The 14,538-nt window shown below is 50.3% G+C and overlaps 1 pseudogene across 1 annotated transcript; it reads left to right on the plus strand.

Annotated features, from left to right (window-relative positions):
* Positions 1–9,377: 9,377 nt before the first annotated feature.
* LOC308041725 (olfactory receptor 14A16-like) lies at positions 9,378–10,337 on the plus strand (annotated as a pseudogene). Its single transcript has one exon. The product of its transcript is annotated as an olfactory receptor 14A16-like (transcript).
* Positions 10,338–14,538: the final 4,201 nt, after the last annotated feature.

The raw sequence follows: 14,538 nt of genomic DNA on the forward strand, positions 1-14,538 counted from the left end.
TAGCAGATGAGCAAATGGAGTTTGAATCCAGAGAGGCCTTGAGATACTCAGGGGTTTGGCCAACAGAAACCTCTCAAACTTTACAAGGATAATTGGCCAGTCTGGCTTCAAGAGGAATAAAAGACCTGCACATCAGGTCCAGCTGGGACCTGAGTCTGTGTGACTTTGAGTGCTGAGGAGTGACTCTGAGGAGAAGAGCCTGGGAACTATTGGAGATACCACAGAAGCCAGTGATTTACGCTGACCATGAACAAGACCACCTGCATACGGGGCTGCATTACGTTGAGCATGTTCACCCAGAGGAGATATTATGCCTCTTCGCACAGCACTGGTCACTGGCAGGGACCCACACACATGGGTTTGTCACAGTTATTGGCTCCTTATTTTGATGGAGATGAGAGGAGCTGGAGAGTGCCCAGAGGAGATCTGGAGTTTGGGGCCTTCAGCAGATGCCCTGTGTAGAGGGACTGAGAGACCTGGACTTATTTGCTCTTCTTTCTCAGTGGCACAGAGGCTCAGGGCAGTATAGGAGTAGCCTGAGACTGCTTGAAGTGTAGTTTCAGAGATGATGGAGCTTTTTTCAAAATTGAGTAAGAAAAATTTGGAAAGAAAAAAAGCCACAAAGTGCAGATGGGGTGGCTGAGATTTGACAAAAGGAGAAACAAATGCCACTCCAAGTGCAGTTTTGTGGTACAAGAGGCCACTTACAAAGAGTCTGGATTAGCCAAAGCTTTGCATTTCAATGAACAGTCTGTTAGGATGGAGAGATATCGGTAAGGGTGGGAAGATGCTCAGGTGCAACCAAGGTTGGTAAGCAGGGTGGAGGTCAACACTGTATCGCATCCAGTGGTGGAGAAAGCTGGAGGCACTGGCGAGGCTGAAAGCCCCCAACACAGCCAAGGCCTTTGCCTCCTGGGCTGTGGCTGTTCTCTGAGCAGTTGATGTCTATGAGACACCACTATAGCACCAGTACTCCATTGCCTGCTCGTCACAACCTGTAAGCCTGGGAGATATTGTACCGTAGTTCTGCTCTTGGCATTGCACAGCCCCACATCCCACTGCCCCAGGAAGAGCCCTGAGCAATGTTTGAGGGACAAGATCTGCCTCCCCAGGGGCTGGTTACACAGCATCAGAGCCACTTTCCCATTGCCTTTGCCTACCTGTCCTCACTGTCACCAGTTTTCTGCCTTAACAAGCACACAAGCTTTGTCAGTGATATGTCCCTCAGTGGGGTCCATTAACACTACAAGAAACTTTGGAGTTTGCAACTTTGACTTCTTGAGAGGCTTCTTCAACTTCCTATCACTGTCTATAGTCTTGGAACCAAACACACCAGAGGGGTCATTAAAGTGCCTTGGGCTGCTCCTGTGCTGCTGAGCTGGGCTGGGCTCGGCTGGGCTCCTGGCACAGAGGGAGCTCATGGAAGCGGCAGCGCTGCAGAGAGACAGCTCTGCCCAGGAGCAGCTCCTCTGCACACCCAGCAGGGCTGAGGGCTCTGCCTGCAGCACCGAGGGCAGAGGAGCCAGGCAGAGAGAAGGTAGAGGCCAGCTGGGAGTTGAAGGATGATTGAGAGTTCACTGGAAGTGAAATCTGCACAGCCCTTGACATGGTAAGTCTCTGGTTGCCGGGCAACGCAGCTGCAGTTCCTGGAGGCATCTCCTGATGCTGGCACAGCCACAGCTCACAGGATGTGTCATGAGGACTCCCTGACCAGGGGCTTTTGTCAGGCAACTTTGAATGGCTGCAAATTTAGGGAGGATTCACAGGGACTGTGTGAGCTGGGGGGAGGCTGCATTCTGTCTTCTGGGTGTTTGCTGAACAATGGTCTGACTGTCCCTTTAGCAGATCCCATCTTCAGAAGCCTGACTCTGCTCTGCCTGTCCTGCTGGGCTCACGAGCTGCCCCCAGAAAGGCTCAGGTCTGCTGTAGGATCCCACGAGTGCTGAGCCTTTCCTTGGGCTCTGCACTGTCCTCTCAAGGTCCTTTGCTTCTCTCAGTGATGGGTCATACCTTGCTCTCTCCATCACATCTCCACCTCTGGGCTGGGACAAAGAGTATTCAGGTCTGTCCTTTCAAACAGTGCTCCCCTGCTCCTGTATGAGTCCAGCTGTTTGAGTTTTTTTTAAAGAGCAATTTGTATATAAAGACATCTTCAACACAGCACCAGTGATAGCACAGGGGAGATGAGTAAAAAACATGACAGACACTTTTGCTCTCCTGACTCTGCACTGAGCTACAGAGAGCTGAGCCCTTTCGCCTGTCCTGTCTCAAGATTCTTCCCATTTTCAGTCATATAAATCCCTATTTCTACCCATAAGTAACACATTCCACAGATGTCATGGTGGAAAGTTAAAAATACAGAAAAAGTTCACACAAAGATACGTGAAACATTTCCTGTGGAGACCACACCCTTTCAACTAATGAGTGCACACACAGAACGTTTCCATTAAAGCTGGATTATATCTGACATTCCTTGGGAATGTCAGAACTGTCAAAAACCAGCTCCCATGTCCCCACTGCAGCAGAGCAAAGCTGGCTGCTTGGCAGCACACGGGCAAAGGTCCTGCTCCCCTCAGCACACTCAGCCAGCAAAAAACAGAGAAAGGAAATGTATTTCAGTTGGGGATGATTTCTACAAAAATCAGTGGCTTTGGTTAGAGGAGTCTGCTCTCATTTGAAGTTGTAATTTCCTTTATTGTACAGAGTCCCCATGCCAAGAAACAGCCAATGTCCAACAGCAGCTCCATCACCCAGTTCCTCCTCTTGCCATTCGCAGACACACAGGAGCTGCAGCTCTTGCACTTCTGGCTCTTCCTGGGCATCTACTTGACTGCCCTCCTGGGCAATGGCCTCATCATCACCACCATAGCCTGTGACCAGCACCTCCACACCCCTATGTACTTCTTCCTCCTCAACCTCTCCCTCCTTGACCTGGGCTGTATCTCCACCATTGTCCCCAAATCCATGGCCAATTCCCTCTGGGACACCAGGACCATTTCTTATATGGGATGTGTTGCACAGTTCTTCCTTTTCCTGATTGTAGGAGAGTATTTTCTCCTCACAGTCATGTCCTACAACCGCTATGTTGCCATCTGCAAACCCCTGCACTACGGGACCCTCCTGGGCAGCAGAGCTTGTGTCCACATGGCAGCAGCTGCCTGGGCCAGTGGGTTTCTCAGTGCTCTGCTGCACACAGCCAATACATTTTCACTGCCACTCTGCAAGGGCAATGCTGTGGACCAGTTCTTCTGTGAAATCCTCCTGATACTCAAGCTCTCCTGCTCACACTCCTACCACAGGGAAGCTGGACTTCTTGCTTTAAGTGCTTTTCTATTCTGGGGATGTTTTGTGTTCATTGTGCTGTCCTACAATGCAGATCTTCAGTGCCGTGCTGAGGATCCCCTCTGAGCAGGGACAGCACAAAGCCTTTTCCACATGCCTCCCTCACCTGACCGTGGTCTCCCTGTTCGTCAGCACTGGCACGTTTACCTACCTGAAAACCTCCTCCTGAATCTGGTGGTGGCAGTACTGTATGCACTGGTACTTTCAACACTGAACCCTTTCATCTACAGCATGAGGAACAAGGAGCTCAAGAGTGCTCTGAGGAAGCTGATGACCGGATGTTTTCAACAGCCATAGACTGCCTGTTTCCTCCCGCAAAGGCGTAGGTCATGACAGGCCAAGTCTGTCTTTCCTTCTTTACTTTTTACCTTTTTTAACACTTGTGATGTTTTTCTCTTGAATGAAATGTCACTATTCATCCCCTTCTCCTTAATTATCCACCCATTTAGTGTGACCAAAAGACATTGTGTAAATGGGGAGTCTCTCGTTTTTAAGTGAAATAAATGAACATGTGCCAACTTTTTTTTTTTTCCGAGATTCATCCTCATTGTGTCAGGGATGAATGGGAAATGAAAACACCTTCCTGGCAACACCAGCTTTGGGAAGGCTGCTCTGTGCCTGGAGCAGTAAGAGCTCTTGAGGACCTCAAGGGCCAGGGATTTTGTGTTGGGCAATCACATGGAGGGGCTGTGGACCTCTCAGGATCTGCTGGAGAGGAGAGCAAAGGACACAGGTGCCTCCTTTTCCTATTGCTGTGCATGTTCACCCACCTCTGGGGTGACCCCTCTCTGACCCCCAGGAGCTGCTGTGCCCTTCAGAGGGGCAGAGGCTGTGGGGTGACTGCCCAGAACACCTGCAATGGGCACTGGTGTGGGACCAGCCCAAACTGGGCTTTGTTGGGCAGAGGGCATCGGGGGTGGAGACAGGGCAGGGGAGGTGGGAGAGACTCGAGGGAGCTTGGATGGGCTGGAAAGTACCTGGGAGAGAAAAACATCAGCCTGTATCTCGTGCTGCATGGCCATGCAGGGTGAAGACTCACACCAGGGGTTGTGGTGCAGAGCCAGGGCTTGTGGGAGGGATCAAAGTCATGCACGTGCAGGAGAGAGGAGGCTGCTCTGTGACCTTGTGCACAGTGAGATGGATCATGAACTGGCTGGATGGCAGAGCCCAGAGGGTTGTGATCAATGGTGCAGAGTCTGGTTGGAGGCCTGTAGTTAGTTGGGTTCCCCAGGGGTCAGTACTGGGTCCAGTGCTGTTCCATCTTTTCATCAGTGACCTGGATGAAGAGACTGAGTGCACCCTCAGCAAGTTTGCTGATGATACGAAACTGAGTGGAAGGGTTGACACACCAGAGGCTGTGCTGCCGTTCAGTGGGACCTGGACAGGCTGGAGGACTGGGCAGAAAAGAACCTAATGAAGTTCAACAAGGGCAAGTGTAGGGTCCTGCACCTGGGGAGGAATAACCCCAGACACCAGTACAATTGAGGGGCCGACTTGCTGGAAAGCAGCAGTACAGAGAAGGACCTGGGAGTTCTGGTTGACCATGAGTCACCAATGTGCCCTTGTGCTCAAGAAGGCCAATGTTATCCTGAGGTTCATTAATAAGAGTGTGACCAGCAGGTTGAGGGAGGTTGTACTCCCCCTCTACTGTATCCTGGTGAGGTCGCATCTGGAGTACTGTGTCCAGTTCTGGGCTCTGCAGTTTAAGGACAAGGAATTACTGGAGAGACTCTGGTGGCAGGCTATGAAGATGATGAGGGGCCTCAAGCACCTTTTTTATGAGGAGAGACTGAGAGAGCTGGGTCTGTTCAGCTGGAAAAGAGAAGCTGAGAGGGGATCTCATAAATGTCTATAAATATCTCAAGGGTGGATGTCAAGAGGATGGGACCAGACTCTTTTCAGTGGTGCCTAATGAGAGGATGAAGGGCAACAGGCACAGACTGAAGCATAGGAGGTTCTATCTGGATACGAGGCAAAAGTTTTTTACTTTGAGGGTGCCAGAGCCTGGAATAGGCTGCCCAGAGAGATTGTGGAGTCTCCTTCTCTGGAGACACTCAAGACCTGCCTGGACACATTCCTGAGGGATCTGGGGGAGTTCACTCTGGAGAACAGGAGGTTGAGAGGAGACCTTCTCACTCTCTACAACTGCCTGAAATGAGGTTGTAGCATGGAGGGTGTTGTCTCTTCTCCCAGGTAGCAAGTGATAGAGGAAATGGCCTCAAGTTGTGTCAGGGGAGATTTTGATTGGGTATTAGGAAAAACTACTTCCCAGAAAGGAATGTCAGGCATTGGCACAGGCTGCCCAGGGAAGTGGTTGAGTCACCATCCCCAGAGGCGTTGAACAGACGTGTAGATGAGGTTCTTAGGGACATTGTTTGGTGTGGGAATGGTAGGATGTGTGGTTTTGGCTAAAGGGCCTTGGACAGGTTATATAGAAGTATGTTTTTTATGAGTGTAAGCAGTGATAGCCCAGGCCAGTGGGAATGATATCTTGGGTCAGAAAACTGCCCCCATATGTATGATGTGTGAATGTTGGGCCTGGGTTTGTGAATGAGTGGGTTGGAATACCGCCCACAAGATATGCATGGCAATGTGACTGATAACAGTCACAATATGAGTGTGGTATATTTGGAATTATTGAAAAAACATCCTGTCTAACCTCTTGGTACAGGCCCGTATCTGTAAACCTATAAATTGAGAACTGTTAATAAAAGTCAGCTCAGCTCTGCCTAGCTGTGCTCTCACTGCTAACAAGAACTCTGTGTCTGTGTGTGTATCTGCGTCTGTATGAATCGTTCTCATCACCACAGTTTAGTGTCAGTGTTAAGAGCTGGACTCAATGATCTTGAGGTTCTCTTCCAACCAAAATGAGCCTGTGATTCTATCATTCTAAGGCCAACAGCATCCTGGGCTCTATGAGCAGGAGCATAATGAGAGGAAAAGATTATACCCCTTTTCTCAGCATTTCTTACACCATATTCAGAATATTTCCTGGGTTTTGAAACCCCACAATGACAAAGAGACCTAGAAAATCTGGATCTAATTCAGTGGAGGACTACCAAGGTGTTTAGGGTGATAAACCATGTACTGTGAGAAGAAGTTTAGAGATCTGGACTTGACCAACTGGTAAAAGAGATCTTTGGAGGGAAAATGTAGAAGCATTACACAGTTCCCTGGAAGAATAAGCCAGGTTCATGTCTGTGGTACAAGACACAAGGACAAGAGGCAAGAATGAGAGGCCCTGAGCAGCAGTGGATGTCGATGTGTAGGTCTGGGAGAGACAGTCAGGGGACTTCAGTGAAAAATAAGGGTGCCTCTGTTGGTGAAAGGAATGTCAGTGATAACTTCATCCAGTTTCAGAGCAGGTTCCTCTGGAGCCCCAGGGACACCTCAGGGGAGCACAGAGGGAACAGAGAAAGGGACATCATGGGCTGCTCCTGTGCTGCTGATCTGGGCTGGGCTCCTGGGACAGAGGGAGCTCACGGCAAGCGGCAGCGTTGCAGAGAGACAGCTCTGCAGCAGGGCTGAGGGCTCTGCCTGCAGCACCGAGGGGAGAGAAGCCAGAGAGAGAGAGGGGAAAGGCAACGTGGGGTGGGAGGATGCTGAGAACTCACTGGAAATGAAATCTTCACGGGTATTAATTCTGTGGCTGGAAGGCATTTCATCTGCAAATCATGGCAGGATCTCCTAAAGCTGGCAGATTGCAGAGCCTACAAGAGACGTAAGTACAACTCTCAGAGATTCTCTGATGTTGAGGAGGAGGATGTGCTGCAAAGCAGCCATTGTCATCTGCACCTTCAGAGGGACAGGGCATGATGGCTGCCTTCTCCCAAGGATAGCTGCAGAGGTATAAATGTAAATGTGCACCCAGGGGTGCCCAGGCCTATCCTGCAGGGCAGGGTCCCTGCACCCCAGGGTGGTGCCAGGACAGGGACTCTGCCACCTGTCAGGGTCAGTGTTCAGCCTGCCCAGGGAGATCACCACGGTGCTGTGGGGAGAAGCTCTGGGTGGAAGGAGTGACCCTTGGCAGGGCAGGGTCCTTCTGCTGTTAAGAGGGTGCTGCGTGGGTCAAGGTTGCCCACAGCTTAAGATCACCCCAGAGTATTTACTATAGGAGGTTCCAAAGAAAAATCTATGCAGCGATTACTATGAAGATAAGGAGCTCTAGAGACTCTGTCGTTTCAGTTTCCTAATCAAGGAGGGTTGGGATTGGGGTTGGAAGAGGCTGGGGTTAAAAGGATACATAGAAAAGGAGCTCTCTAGTTTTAAGAAGTCACTGAGACTCCTGAACTGCAATTCCGAGTGATCAATATGTTTGCCAGAAGCCTCATATCCTCCCTTCAGCCACTCCTCTGCCTGTGGACTGCACCAGCATCACATTTGCTGGACACATCCAGCTTAGTCTGACCTGTGTTTTTTTCTAACCTGCAAACAAGAAGATGTGCCCAGGCACTGCCCTGTAAACAGGCAGGTGTCTGTACAGCCAGGATGAGGGCACAGAGGGTGGGATGGGGTCGGTGAGCATTGACATGGAAAAGACACGGGACAGAGAAACATCTCCAAAGAGGAAAATCTCCAGACAGCAGGAATGTGATCTGGGAAGGAGAGGAATTAAACCCAGAAATGTTGTGGGAGGAAGAATACTGAAAACTCCCTTTGATCCCCTGCAGTGCAGATCCTTCCTCTGAGCAGCCCCCTCGCCCCCTCTCCCCCCCAGCAAAGCCTCTGCCCTCAGGGCCGGGGGCTCCAAGGCATGAACCAGCTCCTGTGCAGCCAGAGCTCCAGTTCCTCTGCAGAGCACAGGGGCTGAGAGCAGCTGCCCGGCAAGGTTGGTGTCTGGGAGGTGGCTGCACAGCTGGGGAAGGGTGATGCTGTCTGAGTGCCCGTCTGCTTCTGCCCTGGCCTCTCGCACACCCAGCCTCACCGCATTTTCCTTCTTGCTCCCCTGCTCTGGGTCCCTGTTGTTGTGATATTGTTCTTGCTGTCAGGCTCTCTGGGGATGGCAGTATCAGCTGCAGAGTCACAGCCTGATCTTGTGGGTCCTTTCCTGCAGGTGTGTCCATGGGCACACGTGTCCCAGCTTTCCTCTGACCTGTGGGGCTGTGGGCAATGCAGTCTGTGGGGTTGGGGAATGAGCTGAATCTCCCTGAATGAAATGCCATCATTAAGACAGTTTGCTGTCTTCTTGAAGTTTCCTTCCAAGCTGTGAGCTTCACTCCAGGTTGAAAGCCCATCCTACAGCATCTTTGTGTTATCTGAATTCCCCACACATAAGCACAGAGATGCTATGATGGACAAAATACTGTTGCGTTTGCAAAATGAGCTGAATGTGGGATGCTGGGACCTTAAGGAAAGGGTGAGATATGTCATGGTCTGAGGTGGTTTCCTCTGCTCTCAGCAGTGCCTGGTGGCTTTTCAGGGTAACATGGGAGTGTGATCAGCCTCCATCTCAGAAAGGTGCCAGCCCAGAGCAGCTGGGAGCAATACAGAGGGACAAACCAGCTCCTCTCACTCTGCACTAAGCCACAGGCATCCTCTTGCCTAGCAGGATTTACTCTGTTCTCCCTGAGTGCAGCAGAAATGCTGAGGGTTTCTGACACCTAAGAACACTCTCCAGGGTGGGAGGGCAGAAGGAGCCATAAGAAAGCAAAACCTCTCAAAGTGCCTGCCTTGCCATCTCAGCTCCTTATCACTGGAGTGCAGATGCTGACAAGCCGTCTGCATGATGAGTCATTCCATCTGACAAGGTTGAACCCCAGGACTGGCTGCTGCTCCCCCGTTCCCATGCCCCCTGCTGCAGAGCAGGGCTGACTCCTCAGCAGCCAGCGGGCACAGGCCCTGCTCCTCACGGCACCTCCGGCCAGCACCACCCAGGGCTCAGCCTCGGAGCTGAAGGAAAGTCTGGAAAAGGACAAGGGGGTGTGGAGCAGGGGGAGGGTGCATGAGAAATGGCTTTGATTTTGTTCAGAGAAGTATCCCCTAACTTGTCACTTTCTTTTCCTCCTGTGACAGTGCCCCATGCTCAAATGTAGAAAATGTCCAACAGCAGCTCCTTGACAGAGTTCCTCCTCCTGGTATTCAAAGACACACGGGAGCTGCAGCTCTTGCACTTCTGGCTCTTCCTGGGCATCTACCTGGCTGCCCTCCTGAGCAACGGCCTCGTCATCACCACCATAGCCTGTGACCAGCACCTCCACACCCCCATGTACTTCTTCCTCCTCAACCTCTCCGTGCTGGACCAGGGCTCCATCTCTACCACTGTCCCCAACTCCATGGCCAATTCCCTCTGGGACACCCAGGCTATCTCCTATGCAGGATGTGCTGCACAGGTCTTTTTAAATTTTTTCTCTGCTACAGCAGAATTTTCTCTTCTCACCATCATGGCCTATGATCGCTACGTTGCCATCTGCAAACCCCTGCACTATGGGACCCTCCTGGGCAGCAGAGCTTGTGTGCACATGGCAGCAGCTGCCTGGGCCAGTGGGTTTCTCACTGCTCTGCTGCACATGGCCAATACATTTTCACTGCCACTGTGCAAGGGCAATGCTGTGGACCAGTTCTTCTGTGAAGTCCCCCAGATCCTCAAGCTCTCCTGCTCAGATTCCTACCTCAGGGAGTTTGGGCTTCTTCTGGTTAGTATCTCAGTAATATTAATCTCTTTTGTTTTCTCAGTGGTGTCCTATGTGCAGATCTTCAGGGCTGTGCTGAGGATCCCCTCTGAGCAGGGATGACACAAAGCCTTTTCCACGCGCCTCCCTCACCTGGCTGTGGTCTCCCTAGATATCATCACTGGCACATTTGCCTACCTGAAGCCCCCCTCCATCTCTTCCCCATCCCTGAACCTGGCGGTTTCTGTTCTGTACTCGGTGGTGCCTCCAGCAGTGAACCCCCTCATCTACAGCATGAGGAACCAGGAGCTCAAGGATGCCCTGAGGAAACTAATGGCTGGATGCTTTTCAAAAGCAATAAACTGCCCATCTTCTGCACATCACTGATGGTATAACTCATGACAGTCTCTCTTTTGTATATTTTGTAGTTGTAGATTACTGTTTGTAGCTGGGGAGAGGGTTGTTTGGTTTTGCTTTTTTTTTAAATGTGATGATATTGTCCACGAAAAAAAGTCATTATCCATCTGACTTCTAATTCAACATCTACATTTATAGTTCGAGTCACAGACTGTGTAAATGAGAAGTCGTGCTCTCTGTGCATATAAACAAAATAAAGGAGCCTGCAGTGAATTGTTTTTCTGAGATCCTTCCTCTGAGACCTTTGTGAAACTGAATACAAAGATCCCAGCACAGAAGCTCTGCCAGGGAGCACCAGCCTTGTTCTCTCCTGGGTTGTTCTCTTTCCGCTTCCCCACCCTCCTTCTCAGCCCTTGTGTTGGTGTAAGGCCTGACTGCTCCTGAGGTTTGGTCACAGTCTTGTGGTGTGGCAGTCCCATGTGTGCAGGCAGGCACAGGCAATGGGCATTTCTGTGACAGAGCTGGCCTCCATATCAGTGTCCTGGTGTTGTGACCCCCCAACCCCCCACTCTCCCTCCCCCATTTTGGGCTGAAGCCGGGGCGAGGGGAAGCAATGGAAGGAACTGGCCCGAGTCATGTGGCCACGAACTGACCAATAGGGGTATTCCATCCTATTCATGATTTCCTGCCTATAAAAGCAGAGCACGTGGACGGGCTTGCTCTCTTTTTTTGCATCGGCTGCTCGGCGCGTTGGTTCTTTTTCATTGGAGCGCTTTCCTTCATTCTGCTGTTCCTGCAAGCTGAGGTCTTGTGCTGTTTCCAGTTCAACTGTGGGATCCTGCTGGACTTCAGGACTGGTTTTACAATATTTGTTTCTGTGTTATCTTTCTCTGTGTTCATTTTCCTAGTCTTAGTAAACGTTTTCAAGTTTCCCAATTCTCTTTTCCTTTACTTTTCTCTTTTCCTGTCCTCCCCAAATCCTAGTGAGAAGGAGGGGGAAGGAGGAAGGGGGGGGGGGTCCTGAAGGGGGAAGGAGGATAAAGGGTGAAGGGAAACCATCTGCCACGGTTTTGATTGTCTCCCCACGATCAAACCACGACAATCAGCGTCTCTGTCAGCAAGAGGATCTCTTTGCACAGTGTCTGAAGGTTCTTCCAAAGTTGTTCTAAAGAACATGCCGAAGAAATAGACTCTCAAGATGCTCGTTGCTTTGCTTTTTCCTCTGTGGGCTCAGTGTGATGACATCAGGGTCCCAGTGCACTTTTCGTGACACTTAGGGCTGGTTCAGGTGTTGCTTGTTGGTAGCCAGCACCCATGCAGATGGTGAACAAGTCTGAGTCACTCTGAGCACCCTCCATAGCCAGCTTGAGTGGAGGTGGTCAGTGGCAGTGGCCACCATCAGTTGGGTCTGCCTCCCAGCCTGACCAGTATGACCCTGCAGAGTCACCACAGTCCACACACCACAGCCCACTTGAGCTACAGAGCAAAATCCCCAACTTGGGGGCTGTGGGGAACATGGGGAGAGGATGCAGGAATGGCTGGCCAGGCCAGTGCAGGTGCACTCTGTGGGGAGAAGGGATGTCCCAGGAGAAGAGCAGGGCACAGTGTGTGTGCAAGAGAGACATGGAAATAGTCTGTCATACTGCTGGGTACCAGCTTGGGGCTGTTCTTTCTTGGAACCACCATTTTGATCACTGTCCTCTCACCACAGCTGGGAGACCTATATGGAAGGACACTAGGTCAGAAGTCCAGGTGTGCACTCAGATGAGATGTGAGCATGCACATCCTGTGTGTGGGAACATGTACTATAATAAGCACAAATGCCATCAGCTGTTGCTGCAGAGGCCATGGAGGCCTGTGGGACAGGTCACTTCATGTTGAGAGTAACTTCCCTGAGAAATCACCTAAATGTAGCACTACAATGTGCTTCCTTGAACCAAGGTCCTTGTGTCCTCCCTGGAGACCTGCTACAGCTGCACCACCCAGGCCCAGTTGCTGCCCAGCTTCGTGGCTGATGACAGCATCACCTCTGCTCACAGACATGTTAGGACTCTTTCTACAACTCCTGCATGCATTGTTTACATTTTAGAGCCGATTCTCCCCTTCCTGTTCACATGGGCATCCCATGAATGTATCACTACCCCAGTGTAGACAGGCATAAGGCCTTCTCCACCACCTCCTCTCACCAATGCCACTGTTTTCTACAGCCATCTCATCCTTCACTGTGGGATGCCCAGAACAGCCTTCCCAAGACAGTTTGACAAAGCCTTTTTTTCTACACCATCCTCACATCCCTGCTCAATCCCCTCATACACAGCTTAAGGACCAGAAAGATTGGGAAGAAGTGGAGCACAGAGAAAATTGGTCAGTAAAGCTTGGAGGTGCACAGAGAGCCCATCAACATGTTGGCCTGCTGTTCTCTTCTGAACAGGCCCAGAGGACCTGGACAGCATTCGCTGTGTCCCAGAAACTCTCCTGGAAGTTTGGGATATGGAGAAAACTTTTGGTGTGGGAAGGGACAGTAAGGTGCTGGTGGAACTGGCTGGTGTCACTGTGAGACATCTCTCAAACACCTCAGAAAAGTCACGGTTCCGAGGGAGATTGCATGGTCCTCTGAGAAAGAAAATATAAAAAATGACTTATCATAGAATAATTGTGGTTGGAAGAGATGCTTAAAATCAGAGTCCCACTGTAACCTAAATCTGGCACTAAACCATGTCCCTAAGAACCTCATCTACACATCTTTTAAGCACCTTCAGGGATGGTGACTTTACCACCTCACTGGGTAGTCTGTTGCATCTGCAAACTCACTGAGGGTGCACTCAGTCCCTTCATCCAGATCATTGGTAAAGAGATTAAACAGAACTGACCCCAATACCAAACCCTGGGGAACACCACTCGTGACTGGCCACCAACTGGATTTGGTTCCGTTCACCACAACTTTTTGGGCCCAGACATCCAGCCAGTTCTTTATCCATTGCAGATACACCGTCCAGGCCATGAGCTGCAGCTTCTCTAGGAGATGCTGTGGGATATGGTGTCAAAGGCTTTACTGAAGTTCAAGTACACAACATCCACAACCTGCATGATGGATTCACTCCCCCACAACAGCCTTTCCCTCATCTGCTAAGCCGGTCACCCTGTCATAGAAGGAGATCAGGTTGGTCAAGCAGGACCTGCCTTTCATAAACCCAGCTGCTTGGGCTCTATTGCTTGTCTCATATGTGTGACCTCACAGTCCCTTGTTCCTGCTGTAGGTCTGTCCTTTCCAGAGGCAGAAGTGACCTCACAGTCCCTTCCAGAGCCATTGGCTTCCTACTGGACTATGAGTTCCTGAGACACAACTGACCGCATGACATCGTACCCAGCCATCACCCCCCTTGTGGTGCAGTGTGTGAGCAGATAAAACTAAGCTGGTTTCATCAAATTTATCTAATAGATTTCCTACCAAGGGTTTGAGAGGAGAAACATTCCTTGTGCTGTATTTACACTGGGGCATTTTATATCTCTGCTTCTGCCTCTCTGTTTATTCTTCTTCCTCTGTGTATTCTGACTTGAAAGAGCTCTCCAAGGAAAAGAGTAATGGAATCCTAAATAACGTATGTTGCAAGACACCCCTGAACATCATTGTGCTGTGTTTAGTTGTCTCTCCAAGTCCCCAAAAGCTGTCAGCTTGGGGTGGGCAGGTGTTTGGGAGGAGACATAGGTGGGACAACTTACCTCAGTTGACCAAATGGATATTCCGACCATATGACATCATGCTCGGCAACAAAAGCCAAGAGAAAGGAGTGGGGAGAGAGAGGGGATGACATTTGTTATTGAGACATTAATCTTCCAAAGTTACTGCTACGTGTACTGAATCATTGCCTCTCAGGAGGTGGCTGGACATGGTCTGCTGATGGGAAGCAAAGAATAAATGTCCTTTGTTTATGTTTTGCTTCTGCATGTTGCCTTTGCTTTTTGCCTCTTTTTTTTTTTAGTTTGGTGTTTTGTTTTGTTTTGCTTTGTTTTTTCCTTCCCTCACTCCACAAATGCCTTTATGTTGACCCATGAGATTTTTCTCAGCAGGCACCAATTCCCATTTGCTTTACTTGGAGAACCAGCTGCACACAGGCACAGGAGGACATTTCTTAACTGCCAATACATCTAAAAGACAGGTTTAGTTCAGAGAAAATCAAGCCCATTCCTCAGCTGCATTAGGTCCACATTATTTCCTTTGAATTCCAGTTCC

This window comes from Nesoenas mayeri (assembly GCF_963082525.1).
Source record: "Nesoenas mayeri genome assembly, chromosome: 6".
NCBI lineage: Eukaryota > Metazoa > Chordata > Aves > Columbiformes > Columbidae > Nesoenas > Nesoenas mayeri.